This window comes from Vicia villosa, linkage group LG5 (genome assembly GCF_029867415.1).
Source record: "Vicia villosa cultivar HV-30 ecotype Madison, WI linkage group LG5, Vvil1.0, whole genome shotgun sequence".
Taxonomy (NCBI): Eukaryota; Viridiplantae; Streptophyta; class Magnoliopsida; order Fabales; family Fabaceae; genus Vicia; species Vicia villosa.
In genome coordinates, this window is record NC_081184.1 from 128748686 (window position 1) to 128764848 (window position 16163).

The 16163-nt window shown below is 29.0% G+C and overlaps 1 long non-coding RNA gene across 1 annotated transcript; it reads right to left on the minus strand.

The window, feature by feature from the left end:
- Positions 1–4988: 4988 nt before the first annotated feature.
- Positions 4989–7510, minus strand: LOC131607307 (uncharacterized). Its single transcript, XR_009285250.1, has 4 exons — positions 7385–7510; positions 6449–6547; positions 6236–6329; positions 4989–5213 (listed from the first exon to the last, which is right to left on the minus strand). It is a non-coding gene; the product is annotated as an uncharacterized LOC131607307 (long non-coding RNA).
- Positions 7511–16163: the final 8653 nt, after the last annotated feature.

Below are 16163 nucleotides of genomic sequence, written 5' to 3' on the forward strand. Positions count from 1 at the left end.
ACCTGCCTTTGGCAACGGAGGGGGGAAAAGCAAAATTTGCTAACATTACAGGGGTGTAAATGCCTATTAACCCTATCAAAAAATACCAAAGGAAGACTTAGATTTAACTAAGGATGCAAATATGAAGGGAAAAGATAGAATTGGCGGAATAATGAAAAGATTTAACCAAAAGGATAATATTATATATTATGGTAAAATAATTAATGAAACACCAACTGATATAGCAGATGCCCAATGACATACCTATATACAACTATTAAATAAAAAGAAACTCATGGAACTCAAGAAAAATATAAAGAAAGATGAACATAGAAATAAAATAGGATATATTCATATAGGAGCAGTGCAAGTATTAATCAAAGCAACTTTTCAAGAAGGAATAAATTCTCCAGTAGAACTAATATTAAAAGATGATAGAATTACAGATCCAGTAGATAAAATATTTGGAGTTGTAGAAGGAAATTTAGCTTACGGTAAACTAAAATTTGAAATACATCCAAATATTGGAATACCTTTAGATACTCAAAGATTAGAGCAAACTTTAACTCTTGAACACAAATTCCTTAGAGGAAATTTAATGAGACCAGAAGATAAAATATTTTCAATCACTTATTGTGTTAATTATGCATTAACTAATTCTCACCATAGTATTACCTTTAGAAATAATAATAGAATTGATATTCCAAGTCTTTTTGAAGATATAGGAAAATTTTATTATCCAAAGAAAAATGAAATAACTGAGCTAGAAACTTTTATGAATAAATCAAAGTTTTTAGAGTTAAGAAAAAATCAAAAACCAAAACCACTTAGATTTTATGAACCTGAAAAAATTGAAGAAAGTGATATTGATAAACTTTCAAACCAAGTAAAGAACTTAACAACATATTTAAAAAATAGATTATAAATTTAAACAAAATGAGTATTGCTGAATTTAGTATAAAAGAAAAAGAAAAAGAAAAAAAAATAATTATAAAAATAAAAGAAATAGATATAACTTATTTTGATAATATTGAAATAAAGAGAAAGATTTTTATGAAAAACTAAGATGTATTTGGAAATTCACTTTACCAAATGACTTAAAAACAAAAATATGTAAAGAATATGGGAAATTATGTGCACAAGCTATACTTTTTGAAAATGAAATAGATTATGCACTAGAAAATGATATAGATTATATTTTATTAGTTGAAAGTTTTTATGATGATGAATTAATAATAGATTTAGCTTTAATAGAAAATGATGAAATTTGGGACTATTTCGATGATGATTAAGCTAATAAAAATAAATTATAAAATTATTTCAATAAATAATGAGGTATCATTTTTGGTATCAGAGCACTAAGATTCAAATTAATTAAATTTAAAAAAAAATAAAAAAATAACTATTTTAAAACTAGAAAATGAGTATAGTTAATGATAGATTACGAATTATAGAACTTAATAGTTTAATTAAAAGAACAAGAGGTCACATAAAAATATTATATGATAGACTAGATTATTATTTAATAATAAGAAATGATTTTGAAATTAAAAGAAGGGTTATTACCATTTTTGCCCCCTGCCATATAGGCGACTTTTGGTTTACCCCCCTGTAAATTTTTTTTTTGTAAAAGTAACCTTGCCAAATGAAGATTCTGTCATTTTAGACCTCGCCAGAAATGGCACATGCCATTTGCATATGTGGCATGCTGATTGTGTAATTCTTTTATTTTTTTAATTTTTTAAAATTCAAATATGCTGACATGTAATTATATTTTTTATTTTTTATTATTTTTAATTCCACGTCATATTTATTTTTTAAATTTTTTTTTTAAAAAAAAATTTAAATTTTTTTTTTTATTTTTATTTAACATAATATTTTATTTTATTTTTTATTTATTTTAATGTAATATATATATATATATTATTTATTTTAATATTATTCAAATTCAAAACACATAAATATTGAAAAAAATACCTGCGGATTTACCTACCGATTTTAAAATACCTGCGGATTTACCTGCGGATTTTAAAATACCTGCAGATTTACCTGCGAATTTTAAAATACCTGCGGATTTACCTACGGATTTTAAAATACCTGCGGATTTACCTACGGATTTTAAAATACCTGCAGATTTACCTGCGGATTTACCTACGGATTTTAAAATACCTGCGGATTTACCTACGGATTTTAAAATTCCTGCGGATTTACCTACGGATTTTAAAATACCTGCAGATTTACCTACGGATTTTAAAATACCTGCGGATTTACCTACGGGTTTTAAAATACCTGCGGATTTACCTACAAATTTTTTTAAAGTAAAAAAAATATATATTTTTTTAAAAAAAAATTATTTAAAAAAAAAAAATTTTGAAAAAAAATTAAAAAAAAAAAGAAAATCCACGTGGAAATAAAAAAAAATCAAAATAAAAAAAATATAATTCCACGTCAGCTTAGCTAAAATTAAAAAAAAGAAAAAAAATGCCACTAAGCACGCCACATAGGCTTTGGGCGTGTGCCATTTTCCTCCAAGGTCTAAAAAAACAGAATCTTGAAATGGCAAGGTTACTTTTACAAAAAATTTTTTTACAGGGGGTAAACCAAAAGTCGCCTATATGGCAGGGGGCAAAAATGGTAATAACCCTTAAAAGAATTACAAAACACCTTTTAGAATATGAAAATAAATTAGATTTTTACAAAGCAAGGTTAAAAGAATTAAATGAATATAAAAATATCCGTCACTGAGATTTGTGACTAGAGAATTAGAGACCAAAGTTAAAATTCGGTCAGTGATAAGTGCCAAATTGTCGATATTTTGAGTATATATTTGTGGCACATATCGATTCTATTCTTATGATTTTTGTAATAAAATCATAACTTTTGTGTAAATATGTGCATACTTATGTTTTTGATTCATTTTTATGCCAATTAATAGTTTTCCATTCATTTTATAGGTATTCATGCATCTTTGGAGCATTGAGTAATAAAGACCAAAGGCTAAGCTTCAAGAATGCAAATTCTACCAATTTATCAAAGAATAAGGCTCAAAATAAGGATGGCCAAAATCATCATTTTGGTTTCCATTCATTCATTATTGGGTAGAGCATTGAATAAGCTTTCCAACACTTTGAACCGGACGCAATTCAGAGTTACGGTTCTCAACTTATGGCAAAAACAAGATTTCACTTTTGCTGTCATCTCCGCTTAGCGGAGCTCCAGCGGAGCAAGGCAGAGTTTGGATGCAATTTTGAGTCCGCTGAGTGGAGGGGGTCTGCTGAGCGGACCTGCGCAAAATTTTCTTTATATTTCTTCATTTGAGACATTTTAGGGTTATGGTTTTGGGAAAGTTTTAGTCCCAACTCCATCATGTTCATTCTTAGATCAAAATTAGCTTAGAAAACAACTTCGGAGGTTGCATAAGGATGATCGGGGATGGATTGAGCATCGAACGGAGCTGACAAACCGGGAGATTTTCGGTTCATTTCTCTTCTTCTTTGTGTATTTCTCTTTGCTTGGGTTTTGTTTGTATATTTACTTGAATCTTATGTATATTTACCGATTATAATGTTATGTTTAACTTGCTTTACGAATCTGTGTTGATGTTATCCTGGATTTTTGCTCTATGTTGGGGATTTGGGGTGCTTTAGAGATAAACTTCTTGAATCCTTATCTAGGATGATTATCTGTTGCTTCTGAACTCTAGAGATAGATTTAGAGCTAGCATTCACCGTTTGTATCTGTACGTAATGCTTTCGTGTTTGAGCGGCGCACGAGAGATCGCCGACGCGAGAATACGGATGTTATTGCGACTTCGCGTTAGAGATAACCTTAGTTGTGAGATGATCTCGTTTGTGCTCCAGAGATGGACGCTTATGTGAGAGATAAGTGATGACATAGATGAGTATCGTAGGTTGAGTATAATGGGTTGGTAAGTGTATGTTTGTGAAGAGTGAATATATTTACATTCCAGATAAGTTCTTTCTCTTCTAAGAATGTGTTTATTCTTTTCCTGTCTATATCTTTGTTTACTTTTTGCTCATTCAATCCCGAGCTCGAAACCATAGAAACTATTGAATGGCATCTCTCCATCTCTGTGGACGATAATTCCTTGATCAATATTTCCAAATCTTTTTTGTTGCTTGCCATATACTGCAATCAACAAAATGGCGCCGTTGCCGGGGATGGTTGTGAATTGCATCGCAATAGTTTACGTGGTTTTGAGCTTTGTATATAACGTATATATTATATATGTTTACTTGTAAGTTGAAATACAAAGAGTGTGTGTTTACAAGATGCTTCTAAAAAGCGGATTACACAAACGAAATGCAAAGATAACACAAGAATATTTAAGCAAGTTAATGAATAAAAATTCTTTGCTATTTACAACTTTCGAAATGAACATAATTTTAGCATATTCAAAATTGTGTTAAGTAGTTTGTTATTGTTGCATTCTTCCAAGTCTTCGTGATATAGACATCAAAAGTTCTTTTGGAGGGCCTACACCAAAAATTATGTTTTAATAGCGCTTTTTTTGACATTCAATAGCACTTTTAAATTCTATTAAATCTCCCGCTATTATAGGTAGGTAATCTATAATAGCGTTTTAAAAGCGCTATTAAAGTACAGTTTTAGACAGCCTATTTCTGCGCCATTATACACAGTTTTTTATAGGATTTAATAACGCTTTTCTGAAAAGCGCTATTATAGACCATATATTAGTAGCGTGTTTATAGGAAATCCTACCATATCCTCTATCTTTAATAGCACTTTTCTAAAAAGCGCTATTAAAAGATTTTATATTTTGAAATACTATTAGAGAAAATGTAGGTTTCATCCAACATTCATAGCAACACAAATGTAGCTTTCATCTCACAAAATATCACATATACAATTAAAGGAAAAAAATTAGCATCAGTACCTTAAAACTAGAGTACTAAATAAATGATCCCTAAAGACCACAAATACAAACTATACCAACAAAGACAAAAATTTAGAATTAGTACCTTGAAACTACATTACTAAATAAAAATATCAAATAAATTTGTTCACTTACAAGAAAAAAGCAATTATATAAATAAAACAAAAATACACATATTACCTCACAAAAGAGGCCACATATGTAACTAGACCCAGCAAAATAGGGACTACAGCCCCGCACAAGCAGACTATACACTCCTTAAAACAAAGAGAAGGCCCTCCAAAAGAATCCATGACACGTCTTTAGTAATCACCCACTGAAATATGTCCCAAATAATCATGTTTTACGCAACTATGTCTTTTAGAGCTATTATATAAACACGTCTTTAAAAACATACAGATATTATTTGATGGTCCTTACCATCAAATACAGGAGAAGATAATATAATCTGCTCCAAAAACATAACATCATTAGTGTGAAGGAAAATGCATCAATATCATGGGAATCATTTGACTATGAATAAAGAATACTATAGATGTGTGCAAAAATACCTACAACCACCGTAGAAAGTGTTGGTGACAAGGTGAAATGTGTGTCAATAGTTATTGAAGGAATCTTACAAAATAGGATGTTACCTACATAAAGTTCAGTCTATAATAGTGTTAAGAAAATGTGTCTCAAGAGTTTAGCACTAGTATTCGGATTTTTTTTATGTACACCTTAACATCTCTTGATCTTGAATTGCCAAGATAATTTAAAGTTTATTTTGTTCAATCAAACTTTAGGTTTTATCTTTATCATCCACCTACAATTCTAATGTAACATGGAACTTTAACTAAACATGTTTTTAGTATTAATTAAAACTATTGGGATTAGGAACAGAGAGGAAAAAGTGATACTTTTAACAATAAATTTTTCTTAACAATGATTTGATACAAGAGACAATTTTTATATGAAAAGAAATTCTGAATCCACAGAGGGAGTAATGAAATATAAAAGCTATCATATGAGATAATCTAAAGTTTAAAATTTTCTAAGTGATAGTTTGATCAACTTACAACGCTTAGTTTTGGTTTTGTTCTCTAACGATTACGATTTAGAACTCCTCGAACAAGATTAAACTTAAAAGGGAAAAGCAACCAAACAATGCTCCACAAAACATGATTGTAGAAATCCATGGCTATGCAAAGCAGTTTCAATATGTTATTTTAAAAAATAAGTTTATGATTACATACAAGGAAAATAATGTTTAAAACAATCATGCCCCCCACAAGTTAATTAAATTAAAATCTGAAACATTAATTAGTATAGAATAGAGAGAGATTTGAAGCCACCAACCTTTGATATTGAAGCTAGATCATGCTAAAGTAAATAAACTTTGTCTGTCTCTGACTGCCTTCTTAATAGTGTTTCTAGCATAATGTTTATTGAACTACATGACGAAAGAAAATAATAAGAAAATTATAGAAGGCAATGAAATTAAGATAGTTCATAATTTTGAAAGTGATACATTGATAAAATTGATAGTTATTATCTAATAGTATCACCAACCTTTGCTAAAACATTCAAAACACCATCTCTTGATTAGATTACTATTATTATCTTTGAGTAACCTCGCTAGTTCCTCCCCTACCTTTAACAAAGTGTAGACTGAAGTAACAAATATTTTCATATTATCATTAAATCTGATGTACAAAATGACTAAAAATATTTACAGTTTCATCTCAAAACCACAAAAATATATGAAATAATTGTACAAAGCACTACAAAAATAAAACAACTACAATTCATATCAATATTTAAGATTTTTATAAACCTTCTTCTAACAGCTTAACATTAAAATGAATAAAGAAGTTAGTATAACTAAGACATAGTCCATAGGTTATAGAATCATGCTAACTTAACTTAAGAAAAAAGAGCTAGATGAGTACTACTTCCAAACCATAAATGATTTTGGAATGAAATATTTTCCTCAAGTTTTATTTTATCAAATTAAGTTACTTTAGGGTAAAACAGAGCAACACATTAGTAGGACAGAGAAAACACAAAATCAAAAACCTTTACTGCAATCGGTTAGAATAAATCGAAATTTTTTTAGAAAAGAAGACATTTCACTAGGATTTGTTTGTTTGAAGAAAAAATCAAAGTTGAATCTATTATATAATAAAGTACTTGAAGAAATACATATGTAAGATCCATAGCTTCAAATATAAATATGTAATACAATGTTACAAGTGAATAAATGATTAATGTCAGATTCTATACCAAACAACGAAATAAAATGCAACAAAATAAGATCCATCAATGTATAGTTTAAATAGTAAATCTTTAGGGTTTTGAATTAGGAATTTAAGGGAATAACATCTTTCGAATTAAATTGAAGAGATGAGAAAGATGAATAAGACGAAACCAATCAATATTTAGGGTTTTAAAAAGGGAAAAATGGGTTAAATACATTTTGCACAATATAGTCAACAAAATACTCACCAAAATGTCCAGGATGTATGATGATCAAAGATGGTGACAACACCGACGTCTGGCGAAGAAGAAGAAGGCAGCCGACTCACCTGAGCTTGTCGAAAGAGCTAGCTTCTTCTTTCTGTTCATGTGATTCTACGACCTAATTGAAATGAAATTAAAACCTTATTTATTTAATTGAAATTAAATTAAAACTTTATTTATTTATATTTATTTCTCACTCTTATTTTATAGGTTAACAATTTTCTTAACAGAAAAGACAAAAACTAATGTGAGTTTAAGAGAAAAAAACACACGTGGCTCTTTTCTTTTTAATTAATAGAAATATCTAAAATAGCGCTACTTATAAAACGCTATCAAAATGTATTTTTATAATAGCATTTATTAAAAAACGCTATTAAACCCCTTCATTATGTTTTTTATTAGTTTAACAACTTATAATAGCGTTTAAAGATAAAGCGCTATTATATAATATTATATGATGATAGCTATAACAGCGCCCGACTCAAATGCGTTATTATAGGTCTCGCAGTCAATATTTTAATAGCACTTTATTAAAAAGTGCTATTAAACTTGTGATATTATATATTAAAATTGTAAGATAAAATTGCACAATTACGGTCAACAAAGAGTGGTAGACAAGACAAGAAAAATTACTATAGATCGATCTTTTGGGTTAATATGATACCGAAACACTATATATCATGGTTTTAATTCTTTATACGAATAAATATATCTTTACTCTGATTTTAATTGAATCCCTCTAATCGACGACAAAATTGATCTTTTGAATTAGTAGATTTTTAATGAGACATCAAATTTAAAAACACAACATGATTGAAATGTCAATGTGATATCCTATGATGTTTTAGTTGGCTAAATTTTGTTTAAAATAACTCTACTGTGGGACGGAGATAATACCAACTTCATATGAGATATTTAAATCAACGCAAACAATTCTTCAAACTTTGTTGAAAATAAAACTTTAGTTTATGAAAATTTAGCACATTGGACCTTGATAATTAGGATACAAATACTTTTTTGGTACAAATGCATGACGACTTGATTCATAAACATACGGATTATCTTCACGTATTTGCCACTTGCATTCAGGCTCACTTACACATTCAAAACATTGAGCAACAGCTGTAGCTTTCCATAAACGGCTCCAATTATAGCTCTTTATAGAAGCACTACAATCATAAGTTCTTTCCCAAAATCCACCACAATAAGTCCAAGTTTTAATTGGATTTAGTTTGAAACGTACAGGTGCACTGTTATAACTGTAGCAATCAACCTCCATTACATCTTTATTCATATCATATTCTGGATGATCATCCTTAAAACGGTTTTCCATTGTAACTCTACGAGTTGAAGATCCTAAACATTCCCACCAAATATATGCATTTGATACATGGTAATATAATATAAGCATTAAAGTTATTTGTATTATTATGTTTGTAGATACATTTGCAATAAATTTGACAAGTGATGTTTCTTTCATTGCTGATGTTAATAGTAAGGATTGTAGTTATATATAAAAAATATTGTAATCTTAGTTATAAACATAAAGATTGTAATCTTAGTTATGGCTCTTAAATATATACAGATAAAATGCGTTATTAATCTATAGATTGAAAAAACTCATTAAATTGAACTTTGATTAAATGAAATTCGTTAGAAGATATGGAAAAAATAAAACTTATGATAGGCATTAATTATATCTAATGTTAAACAATCATTAACAGTTTATAGTAGAATTCAAGTTTCAAATCATTGTTGTTTTATTTTGTGCAAGAGCTATGAGATTCCGTTAAGAGATTGACTTGGTAACAAAATTCATTTGAATAGTTGTATAATTGTCAATTATGTCAATGTTATTAATAATAACTATTTAATTTCATATAATTTTTAGACAAACTTGGTTCTTTGAAGAAGTCGAACCCAAGACCTTTAAGGCATATGGTGTGCCTTAACCACTATGTCAATGTACACAGTACATTGATGACAAATAATTATAGTAATATATTTAAAATAAAAAATAGAGTGAAGATCCATATTGGTCTCTCAAAAATATTACACGAGTCAAATTAGTCTCTCACAAAAAAATTAACCCAAATTAATCCCTTACAAAATCTAACCGGATCATATTAGTCATTCTGCTAATATTTTTCTCAAATCCGTTTTTTCCTACTTTTAAACTGCTTCTTTTCATACTTTTAAACTGTGACTGGACTGACACATTGATTTTATTTATTTTTTTATTTTTTAAATACTAAATTAATTTTTATTTTTAATTTCATTTTTAAACAATTATCAATGAATAATATCACAAAAGCCAAAATTGTTTCTTATAAAGTAATTTTTAAACAAGTAATTTGCATTATTTCTACTAATATTAACAAATTTTACACATAAATTTTTACATATGAGGTCTCAAATCCAAGTCCTTCTAGTTAAATGATTTTCACTTTACAATTAGACAAATCAATTTATATCGTTAATAAAATGACTATCATTTACAACTAGACAAATCAAATTCTATTGTTAGTAAAGTGACTATCATTTACAACTAGATAAATCAATTTCTATTGTTAATAAAATGATTATCATTTACAACTAGACAAATCAATTTCTACAGTTAGTAAAATGACTATCAATAACAACTAGACAAATCAATTTTTATTGTTAGTAAAGTGACTATCATTTATAAATAGACAAATCAATTTCTATTGTATTAAATTGACTATCATTTAATCTGAAGAGACTTAGGTTCAAGACCATATTGATAAAAAATTGTATTTTTTATTTTGAATTTAGAATTGTTTAAGATTAACCACATGGATCTGAGTTCAACGCCTTATAAGTAACAATTTTGGATTTTTTATATTATTAATTTATAATTGTTTAAAAATGAAATTAAAAATAAAAATCAATTTAGTATTTAAAAAAATTAAAAATAAATAAAATCCAACGTGGCAGTACAGTCACAATTTAAAACTAAGAAAAAATCGGTTTGAAAAAAATATTAACAGAAGGAATAACATGATCCGGTTAAATTTTATAAGGGATTAAATTGAGTTTATTTTATTGTGAAGGACTAATTTGACTCGTCTAATATTTGTGAGGGACTAAAATGAGTCTTCACTCTAAAAAATATTAAATTTATACTCATGGGATCACAAACCCAAGTCCCTTCAAATAAAATGGTAGTCACTTTACTGTAAATATGAAAAATAATCTAAGAGGGGAATGAATGAATTAGATTAACCGATATTAGTGAATTTTTCTCAAGTATGAACGCTAACAACATTGTTCTTATTTTTTCGGATCTGTTATGAATGTTAAAGCACTGAAAATAAATCTAGAAAAATAAAGAACACCAAGATATATCTTGGTTCCCCTTTCCAAACAAGGGTTCTTTATTCCCTTCACACCTGTGAGAGATTCACTATGTCAGATACGCTACAATTGATCCACTTGATTCTCTTAACTATCTAACACAATCACAATCACAAAGAAATATCACCTTTTGATTTTACAACACACACGAGAAAGCACACCACTTTCACTTAAATACAATGATCACTTACACTTATTAAAAGGTTTAAATAGTATTTTCGTCCCTGTTCTTTTTTTTTCCAAGTCTCTATATGTCTATTTCTTAATTTGAACCCTCTCCCTTTAGCCCATTAGCTTCTTTTTTTACCACTAAGCCACATCTGTTATTTGTTTCTTAGTTACAATGCATTGATATATAATGAATGTTACTGGTAAATATTTTAGTTTAGTAATAACAAGTTGTCTTTTATATATTAATTATAAATTTTGTTTAAAATATCAAATATAGTTAATGTATATAATAAATATTTTATATATTAATGTTAGATTTTATTTAAAATGTTAAATAATCATGGTAGGTTTTAAAATATTTAAATGTCAATAGTTTAAAAATGTTAATGTTAAAATATTTAAATATTAATAATTGAAAGATTAAATAGTAAAACATATTTTATTTGTTAAATATTTATATTGTTAAATATTTAGTTCATTAAAGTCCTTTATATTTATAATTTTTAGTTAATTTATTTATTATTTTTTTAATAAAATAATTATTTAATAAAGTATATAATTGAAAGTTTAATAGTTGGGATATTAAATAGTTAAAATATTTAATAATATAGTTACTTAATGAAAAAAATAATTTATATATTAAATAGTTTATATATTTTAACTATTTATTAAATATTTTAACTATTTAATATTTCAATAATTAAATATTTTAATTATTATTATATATTAAATAAATATTTCATAATATTTCAACTATTAAATTAGTATATTAATTATTTATATTTCAAATTATTTCATCATGATATTCTAGTTAATTAATACTCAAAACAAAACAAAATTTATTTTAAACTAAATTATTACATTTTGTAATATATACATTTGCTGCTGTAGTTAAAAAAAAAAAAAAAGAGCTTAAGTGGTCTAGTGGAAAGAGGCTCATTTCAGTAATGCAAGAGGGGGAGGGTTTGAATCCTACTAACTTACAAGGACAAAACACAAATGTACATTGATCAAGTGTTACAGGCATATGATGTGACTCAAAAGTCTTGGGTTCAATTCTTTTTTACAACCCATTTTGAACTTTTTTTTTATTTATAAATCTCAATTGTTTAAAAATAAATTTAGTATTTAAGAAAAGAGAAAAAATTAAAATTCAAACAGTCCGATAAAGGTTAAAAAGTATCCAAAAACTCGCTTTGAAAAAACTATTAACAGAGGAATTAATATGACCTAATTAAATTTTATAAAAAATTAAATCAAATTTCTTTTTGCGAGATATTAATTTGAAATTTGTAGTTTTTATAAGGGAGCAAAATATTTCTTCACTCTGATTTTTAAAAATATAAAACTTTATAACTAGAAGAGTGATATTTAAACTCTCAAATTTTAACACCCTATATATAATACATATGAAACAAGTGTTAAACAATTAATGAAAAGAAAGAATTTATTATTTTACCTTGACAGGTGTATGTATATGTAGTGTCTAACAATAAATTACCTTGACAACTGTATGAATATATAGTGTAAATTACCTTAACAGCTGTATGAATATATAGTGTCTGACATTTTTTATGGTGTTAACATATTTTTTCTCTATGACAAAAAATTTCTTTTCTCCTATAATTAATAATGGTTTTTTTAGGTTTATTTCATCTTTTGGTCCCTTAACTTAATTTATTGTTCCTCTTTGGTCTCTTAATTAAAGAAATGTTACAATGTGATTCCTTAAAACCGTGTCGTTAACTTAAGTAGTCTCTTCCGTTAACTTAAGTAGTCTCTTCCGTTTAAATTTCTAAAATAACATTAACTACTATCTACGTGGCGGTATTGTTTCCTTTTTTAAATCTGACATAGTTTTTTATTTGACATTTTTAAATTTTAGTAATGCACTTATTTTCATTTTTAATATATTTCACATTTTCTTAATATATTTCATATTTTTGTACTTATTTACATTTATAATATGTTACTTGTTCTAACTCAATTCTTAGAATTGGCTCAATACACTCCTACTCACAGATATGTTCCTATAAGCATTGGTCCATACACGTGGGCAAGTAAGGGCTGCACTTCCCTCTTGCCCACGTACCGAGCACAAACGATGGCTCCTTTGAAATGAATAACCATATGAGCACGCTGATACTCCCGTCCTCGCGAACGGCTAGTACACTCTTCCCGGATGGACGAGGACTAAATTAACCGTCACCTGCATTTTGGGCCCTGGAACCGCTCCCAGCCCAAAATATCGGGCCCAATAGTTAAACGCTAATGAGAACATTATAAATAGTCCTTACCTCCTTGAGGGAAAAGTATTGCATATTTCACCCAAAATCATATACTTTCTATTGTACCTTTGATCATGTTCTTACTTTGGCATCGGAGTGCCTTGCAGGTACAACCTCATTATTCTCCTTAACTACCACCGAAGATCACATCGTCGTTGCTGGCCCACCCTGTTCTGACTCGTCAAGATCAATTTTTCCGCCTGTGGGAAATCTAGCTTCCCTGTTTCTTTTTCTTTCATCCTCGTGATCGTTTCTTTCACATCAAAGAACTTAGAAACCAAAGCTTTTAACTTTTGTATTTAATGACCAACAACAACGATAATATTTTTGCTCATAATATTGCCCTCAATCAGCTTGACAAGACTGATGTTTATCTGATCGTGCCGCCTCCAGAAAGTGAGAACATGCATCCTCGGGATGGCCTCACTGCATCTCCCTCCTCTAAAGATGCACGTGATACTCGCATTTTCCATCGCGGAACTACCAATGGCAAGAACCATCAATATCTTGTCCCCGAGGACATCCCTCTAAGCGCAGCGTGTAACACCCGTTTTATTTTCGTATTTTATTTAATTGTGTGCTATGTAATTTATCTAATTGTTATGTGTTAATTATACGCTTATGTGATATTTGTATTATTTATTGGGATTTAATAGTAAATAGCATAAGTTAGAAAGTGTTATTAGTTATTGGGCCTAAGTTGGCATTAGTAAGTCAGAGGTGTTAATTAGAACTTATTAGCAAATTAGAAGTTAGTGAGAGTTTGACAAAATAAGGGCTGTAGAGGAAAATAGAATTAGAAGCTCATTTGGGAATTTTGTGAAAAAAGAGAAGAGAAGAGGAGAATCCAAGATTGAAGCTAGAGTTGTCTTCAATCCAAAACCTAAGGTAAGCATGGGATTCTTTCATGCTAAAGGGATGTATGATGATGTTTAGGGTGGGTTTAGATGATATGTTGAACCATGGATTTGAAGGTGTAGAAAGTTAGGGTTCTATGATGAAATTACATGAATCTTTAGTTGTAAACATGTTTTTATTGATGATTAATGATGAATAATGATTGCTGATACTATTATATGTGTTTAATTGATGTTTAGAATAGGTTTTGAATGGTGGATGTGAGATTTCGAAGTTCTGTCACGAAGGTGATTTTATGCATAATCGCACGTCCGCTAAGCGGGCTCGGGCTCGCTAAGCGGGTGCTGTTTGTTTTTGAAAAATAAAGGGAACTCGCTAAGCGGAGCTGGTCTGCTAAGCGGAGCTCATAATTGGTTCGCTACTGTTTTTAGCCGCTTGAAGCGGGGTTGTTGAAATTGTATTTCCATAAGCGTGCTTGAAGGCCGCTGAGCGGACATTGCTGTGCAAAACTTGTTCAAAATTTGTCATGATGTATCTTTTGATCTGTAATTCCTTTTTAAGTGTCATTTGAACCTCCGTGAAGCTTTAATTACTGTCTATCTAGTGTATATGCTTTGAAAACCTTTGGAAATATTTTGTTAAGCTTTTCTTAACTTATATGTTGCTATATTGACGATGTCTTGAGAAGTTAAGCAATTAATGTGTTGAATGTCGTAACTATATGTTGGAAATGCATTGAATTGCCGTGAATGATAATGTTGATGTTGTTGATGTTGGATTTCGATATTAATTATGTCGTTGAACTTGATTAAGTCGTTCAAGTTAATTATGTCGTTTAAGTTGATTAAGTTGTTTTAGTGTGAATATGTGTGTGCATCATTGAGTCGCATCCATTGCATTGTTTGAGATGACCCTTGTGGAAAATGTTTGAGACGGCCCTTGTGGCAAATGTTTGAGACGGCCTAATGTAAATTCTTTGAGACGGGAGTGTCATACCCCAATTTTTGACCTAAGATACCACTTCATATCATTGCATATGCATCATTTGCATCTCTAACAAATTGCATAGCTTGTGTGTGCTACTTGTACTCAGCAGGATTTAATCAGGAAATCACTCATCAGTACAAGTAACAATCAATTAGGGTTTTGTTCTCCCTTCATCTTAAAAGAATTATCTTCATCAACAATAAACATTTGGTCCTCATAGATTCATTTCAACAAGCTCAAAGGCTCTGAATCAACCAGATTAGGGTTTTGACTGAAGATAGCATACTCTTGACTTTTGCTCAGAATTTGATCTAATGACTTGGAACATGACCTCAAGACCCCAAGTGCATCATTTTGACCTTATCCATTGGCTCATAACATCTCCTACACAAGGAATGATCAACAGTGAAATTTCAAATCATCAGATTAGGGTTTTAGAACTATCAGGGACTGAAATCAGGGATCACATTTGGGAAACCCTAAAAACCCCCAGGAAGTCAATCAAAGGTTTCAATCATCCTCAAATAATCCCTATGACAATATCCCATGGAAATTGTGTCTCAATTCAAGATCCATAGTCATCAATTTGTGTTCATTTGAAGTGTGCCGTTTTCAATTTGTGCGATTCAAGAGATTAGTTTGGAATTTGTTCAAGGAATCGGCATATGGATTTGTCATTCATGAAAGAAAGTGTTTCACGTGGATTGCTTGGAATTTAGAACAAGTTCAAAATCATATATAAGGATTTCTTCAAGGTTTGCAAAAAAAGGAGAAGACATTATCCATTTTGAGTTCATTTTGAAAGAATTGCTTCAAGTATGGTTCTAAGACCATAAATTCAAGAATTAAAAGTCCATTGGTGCAAGAACATTCTTCAAAGGATCATTCAAAGGAATTTAAGAATTGATTCAAGACATAGAAATTGCATTCAAATTCATTCAAGAAATATTCAAGTTTCATGCAATTTCATTCAAGGATTCTAAGAGAAATTCAAGCATTTACAAATGATGTTTTTTACATGGAACAAATGAATCCAAAATTCAAGAATTACATCATTCCAAAATTCTATTCACTTTCAAGAA